At 47.0% G+C, this 6,579-nt stretch overlaps 1 pseudogene; it reads left to right on the plus strand.

Annotated features, from left to right (window-relative positions):
• The first annotated feature begins 3,991 nt into the window (after positions 1 to 3,991).
• LOC116070419 lies at positions 3,992 to 5,794 on the plus strand (annotated as a pseudogene).
• The last annotated feature ends 785 nt before the right edge of the window (positions 5,795 to 6,579 follow it).

Consider the following 6,579-nt stretch of genomic DNA (forward strand, 5'->3'; position numbering starts at 1 on the left):
GGACCAATGGAGCTGAGGGGTTTGCAGCCCCTTAGGAGGAACAACAATATGAACTAACTAGTGCCCTCAGAGCTCCCAGGGTCCCAACCACCAACCAAGGACAGCACATGGAGGGGTCTGATTGTTCTGGCAGCATGTGTATAGTAGAGGATTGCAATTTGATCATCAATAGGAGGAGAGGAGCTCAGCCCTGTGAAGGTTCTGTGCCCCAGTGTAGGGGAATGCCAGGGCCAATAAGTGGGAGAGGGTAGGGTGGCAGGCATGGGGAGGGGGGAGGCAACAGGGGTTTGTTTTTGTTGTTTTTGTTTGTTTCTTTGTTTTTTGGAGGGGAAACTGGGAATGGAGAAATTTACATGTAAAGAAAATATCTAATAAAAAAACTTATATTTTAAAAAAAATTAAACTATCACTTATTTTGACATTAACTATGTCCCAGTCCAAGGTCCAGCCATTTTATCCAGCAGTCAAAGCATTGCTCTCCCTAAGGTCTGTCCACCAGGCATCATGCCAGGCTTATGAGCCATCCCATGGATCACAACATTTCCCAGGTAGTAACTTAGGTCAATTATTATTGGTCCCTCTGGGTCAGGAAACCTTAGCTTACAATTCACAAGTTTGCCACCAGGAGAAAGCCGTGCAGTGCACCCTGATCTATACGATTCCTAAAGATGAACTTAAGTCTGAGAACAAAGGAAATCAGAGTTTGCTCTGCTTATAGTTTACAAAATGGATGAAAATGTTGGTGATGTTGCCAGATGTTATTCTGTACATTTTATTATAAGATAAACATCCAAATATGGTTAACCATAGTAACCAAGGAGAATGTGAATGAATCCCTGTCTTATCAGGATTGTTCTGATCCTAGTGATCTGTAACAGTTGTATGAGGAGCCTTAAATAACTTCCATGAGAATTGCCAGGTAGCCTAAGATATGGGCAGTGTCCATTTGCTGAGTTGACCACATATCATCACCTCACAGAAAAAGATTTTGCTCTTGACATAACAGAAAAATTCACATCAAAGTTATACTGAATGTAATCAGTTTTCTAACATCGCTTTTATTTTGGGGAAAAAAAATCTATTCTTTTTAAGGGTTAGAGAAAAATGGCAAAGCCATGAATTAATCCAAGATGACAGGAAGCACAGTAATGGTTGTCTAGCAACAGGGCAGAGTGGGCATTTGGAGGAGTATGGGTGTGGCAGAAGCTTACATGTAATGTTTCATGGATTTGCTACGTCAAAACTTTTCAAATTATACACTGCAAATCTGTTCACTCCGTTGCATTTCACTTAAACCTCAATAAGTCTCAATCAGCCTCCTCCTCCTCCTCCTCCTCCTTCCTCCTCCTGGCTTCCTCTCTCCTCTCCCTCTCGTCCACCCTCCCTCCTCACACAAGTCAGCCTCCAACTGTCCTCATCCTTCTGCCTCCAAGCTAAGATTATGCACATTGATGCCTCCCACGACCACCATCTAATGAATATCTGCTAAAGAAGTAATAACATCAGATGATTATTCGTGGCAGCCTGTCAGTACCTGAAACCACTCCACTTCCTCCAGCATTAAGAACCAGTAGGATCCCCCTGGCAACAGGCAGAGACACCTTGATGATGGTGCTGTTCTTACATCAGTCAGGGGCAGATGAGTTTGGTGGCCAAAGTTGTATTATGCCTGGGAGTTATAAAAATCAATTCAAATCTAGGTAACACAATGCAAGAGGAAGAAGACAGAGAGAAACCTGCAGAGTACCATGCCACCCACACACCTGCCCTCTGGTACATGCCACAGGCGAGCTATAGACATCAGGTTGCAGCCATGCTATGCAGCCATGATTGACCATGTTACTTAGGGGCCTGCTAGCCAAAGGTCAGCCTGCAGTAGGACCTACTATAAGGTGTGAGTATGTAGTGGACAGATGGGAGAGAAAGAGAAGTATAGCACCTGTGAGTCTTACGAAGAGAGATGGAACTGGGCTGAGAGGAACAGCCTGTTGGGAGTGGCCAGCCCCACCACCTGGGGCCATGGTGAGATCCCAATCCAAGCTGTTACTGAGAACCATGGGCTATGGAGCTGCAGGGGTCAGCTCGTTGTCCATGGCTCGTATTACCACTAGAGAACATGGGGACATCCCTGGTCAAGGGAACTGCTAGAGACCTCATGGATGTCCAGGGACTGTACAAAACCTAGTCCTGTCCTATCTACATAGCTCTGGAGAGCTGGTCCTATCTCTCAACTGAGACAGCACAGGAGAGCAGGCCCTGTTTCTCTCCTAAGCAGCACAATGAAGCTGGCCCTGGTACCAGGGTTGTGGGTGATCCAGCCCCAAGGAAGTAAGTATGGAAGAACTGATCTTACCACTCATCTGCCATGGGGGTACACAAGCGCAGAGGTGATTCCCTACCCTGCTCCTTGCCACCTCAGGCAGTCAGGAAAGATGCCCACAGTGTCATGAGCTTATAAGAGTTAGCTCTGCCCCTCACGAGCTGCAGCACACAGGAATGTGGCCCCTAACCTCACCTGGACAGCATAGCAGAGCTGACCCTTGTGATGGGCAGAGGGCAGGGGAGGCAGGGAGGTGAGTACAGGAGAGCCAGCCCCAAGGGCAAGTAAGAGGGAGAGCAGGCACCACCACTCTTCTGTCTTGAAGTGGTTTGACATGGGTGCAGGCATAGTACCTTCCCCATCACCCCATCACCCCATCACCCCATCACCCCAGGCAGTCAGGAGAGCTAGCCCTAGGGTCCTGAGAGCAGGAAAGCTGGCTTTGTCCCTCTCTAGCTGCAGTACACAGAGCTAGCACTGCACCCCATCTGGGCCTCAGAGTAGAGCTGGCCCTGGTGGCAATGGGGGTGGGGGTGCCAGTCCTGAAGTGTGAACAGTGAAGAGCTGGCTGTAGCTCTCCATGAGGTAGACTTTGCCCCTCATCCCTGCTCATCTGAAGCAGTCAGAAGAGCTGGCCCCAGGGTCATGAAAGCAGGTGAGCTCACCCCGCCCCTCACCAGCTGCACACTCTGGAGAGAGGCCCTGAACCTTGCCCAGCAGCAGGCGCTGACTAAGAGGGCACAGGGTAAGCCAGCTCTGAAGGTAAGAGTAAGGAAGGCCTGTCCTAGGCCCTCATTGGCCGGAAGTCTTGGGAGAGTAGCTCATGTCCCATGACCGGGCTGCACAGAGCTGACTCTGGAGGTGTGGGTGTAGGTGAGCTAGCCCCAAAGATGTGAGCCTAGGAGAGCTGATCCTACCTCCTATGAATGGCAGCATTGGATGGCCTAGCCAGAGTGGTGCTGGAGAGCTCCACCAGGTGGTGCCAATAAGAGAGAGCTGGTGGGCTGACCAGCTCAGCTACTACCTGAGCCCATATCTCGGGTACTAACATGGCCCACCCCAAAATCTGCTGAAGGTTGGGACATGTGAAAAAGCCAGCCCTGCTGACCCAAAGTTGCAATATCTCTACAACACAGGACAACAACAGGATAACCAGGAGGAATCTCTGTGAGGATCTAGTATTGATGGTGTCACAGAATCCAGAGATCTGGAACCAGACCCCTGACTCATTGCAATGAACGTTTGCAAGTGAAAATGTGTGCACAAAGGGATATACTCTGACATACTTTGCTTCCACAATGAGATGTTTTCTATGCTTTTGATTTTGGTGGTGGTGGTGGTGGTGGTGGTGGTGGTGGTGGTGGTGTGTGTGTTTATTTTGGTGGGGAAGTTTCAAGTACAAGGGGCAGATATGAGGAGACGAGATGAACAGGACTAGGGTTCATGATATGAAACTCACAAAGAGTGAACAAAAAGTTAAAAAAAAAAATCTAAGAGGAGAACCAGATACTGTAACCTCTTTAGGGGATGCATTCTTTGAAAATTCTTGGTGATTAAAACAGTATCTTAAGAGATTGACTCCAGGGCAAGGCTTCGGCGGCTGATTACTGTCCTCCATCCCGCGCGTGGGAAGTGGAAGGTCTCAATTCTGGATGGCTTGGAACATTCACCATGAGAAGAAGTGAAGTGCTAGCAGATGAGTCCATCGCCGGCCTCCAGAAAGTTCTAACTCACCTTCGGGAAATATGGGAATTAATTGGGATTCCAGAGGAGCTGAGACTACAAAGAACCGAGGTTGTGAAGAAGCATATGAAGGACCTCCTGGATGGAATGATTGTTGAAGAGGAGAGACCACAGGAAAGGCTGCTCAAAAGTATATCCGTCTGTCAGGAGGAGCTGAGCACCTGTGCACCGAGTTACAAGGGAAGCCATTTCAGGAAGAAAAAGAAACAACCATCTTGCAACTAGAAAAAGATTTGCACACTCAAGTAGAATTGATGAGAAAGCAGAAAAAGGAGAGAAGGCAGAAACTGAAGCTACTTCAAGGACAAGATCAAGAACTCCGTGAAATTCTTTGCATGCCTCCCTGTGATGTGGACAGCACCTCTGTCCCCCACCTTAGAAGAGCTGAACCTATTCCGACAATGTGTGGCAAGTTTGAGGGAAACAAAGAAATTGAGGCATAAACAATTTGTCAACATTAAGAGACAAATAATACTGTGTATGGAAGAATTAGAACACACTCCGGATACAAGCTTTGAAAGAGATGTAGTGTGTGAAGATGAAAGTGCCTTTTGTTTACCACTGGAGAATACTGCAACATTACAGAAGTTGCTAAAGCAGCTGGAAGTGAAAAAAATCACAAAACGAAGCAGAATGTGAGGGGCTCCATGCTCAAATCCAAGAACTCTGGGATAGGTTACAAATACCTGAAGAAGAGGGAGAACCTGTGGTTGCAATTATGACTGGGTCAAAAACCAAAATCAGGAATGCGCTGAAATTAGAACTGGATCAGTTAGAAGAACTGAAAATGTAAAACATAAAGCAAGTCATTGAGACAATTCGAGTAGAGCTGGTTCAGTTCTGGGACCAGTGTTTTTATAGCCAGGAACAAAGGCGGGCTTTTGCCCCTTACTATTCTGAGGACTACACAGAAACCCTGCTCCATCCTCATGACGCTGAGATTATACGGTTCAGAAACTACTCTGACGTTCACAAGGAACTGTTCAAAGGTGTCCAAAAATGGGAAGAGAGCTGGAAACTTTTCCTAGAGTTTGAGAGAAAAGCTTCAGAAACCAAGTTGGTTTACAAACCGAGGGGGGAGATCTTTTAAAAGAAGAAAAGGAATAAGCAAAGCTGGAAGAGGAGTTGAAGGCACAGGGTGAACAATGGGAACAGGAGCACTAGGCAGCATTTGTGGTGGATGGGCAGAAATTCATGGAGTATGTTACAGAACAGTGGGAATTACATCAGTTGGAGAAAGAGCGAGCCAGACAGGAGAAGAGAGGCAACTAAAGAACAAGAGACAGAGACAGAGATGCTATATGGCAGTACTCCCCGGACACCTAACAAAAGACCAGCACCGGCTTCCAACAAGTCTGGCAAAGTACACAAGACGAACACCACCACCACGTCTAGTGCTATACCCAACAGCAGCATTCGGCCTGTCTTTGGTGGATCAGTGTACCAGTCACCTATGTCTTGACTACCTCCTTCTGGCAGCAAGTCAGTAGTCACTTCTCTGTGTTCTGGAAAGAAAACGCCTCAAGGCGCCCAGCTTAGGGCCAACAAGGAGAACTTGGACCTCAATGGCAGCATCCTGAGCGATGGGTACTCTGGCTCGACCCCCTCCAGCACAGCTGCAGCATTAAGTCTGTTGCCAGCACCTATTCTGAGTTTTCTCAAGAACTTTCAAAGGCTTCCAGAGCTGATGCTACTTCTCGAATCCTCAATTCAACCAACATCCAGTCCTGAGAATCCTTGTCCAGTTAGGCAGCTGTGGCTTCCTGTGTCAGGACTGGACTGATGTATACGTATACAAGGAGTGACTTAATACGTTTGCATCAGTTTAGATGTTTGAAAACTACCTTGGGCAGGTTCTGTTAACTGTACCTAACTTGGACATGAGTAGGACAGATGGAAGCCTTCCCAGGCAGAGTGAGGCCACAAAGACTTGCTTTTGAGTCAAGAGAGACCTTCCTTAAAAGCTAGTTATGATAGTTGAGTACAAGTTTTAACATCTAGTAGCTATTTTTTTTCCTCTACCCCATAATTCTACTTAAACAATGATCAAGGCTTTGTCTTATTTCAATACTATATTGGAAAATGAAGAAATGATTGTGCCCAACTTTGGAGTACAGGGGTACAAGATGTGAACTGGTCATTCTGGCTTGTAGACTTGGATTCCAGTGTTTGACCTGCTGCCAAAGAGTAGCAGCAGTTTCTGTAGTGCAATCTCTTGAGGTGTGTGTGAACACACGTGCTTGTCTGACCTGTTGAGTTTTTCTCCAGTCTCCCATCCCCGTGCTACTATAGATGTAGGTGACAACAGAGAGGCTGTCTGGGTGGGTTGGGCCATTTCTGTCACGCTCAGCAACTTTGCACATCTACAAGTTACCTGTGCAGTCACATCCACAGTGAGGCTTTCTTTGCCTACCCAGTTAATCACCACTCTTCCCAAAAGCACTCTTATTTATTCTGTCTGTGCCAGTTCTGCCAATACATTAAATGACTCTTTAAAACCTGGTCTGTGTCAGTGT

This window comes from Mastomys coucha, unplaced genomic scaffold, assembly GCF_008632895.1.
Source record: "Mastomys coucha isolate ucsf_1 unplaced genomic scaffold, UCSF_Mcou_1 pScaffold1, whole genome shotgun sequence".
In the NCBI taxonomy this organism is placed as follows: domain Eukaryota; kingdom Metazoa; phylum Chordata; class Mammalia; order Rodentia; family Muridae; genus Mastomys; species Mastomys coucha.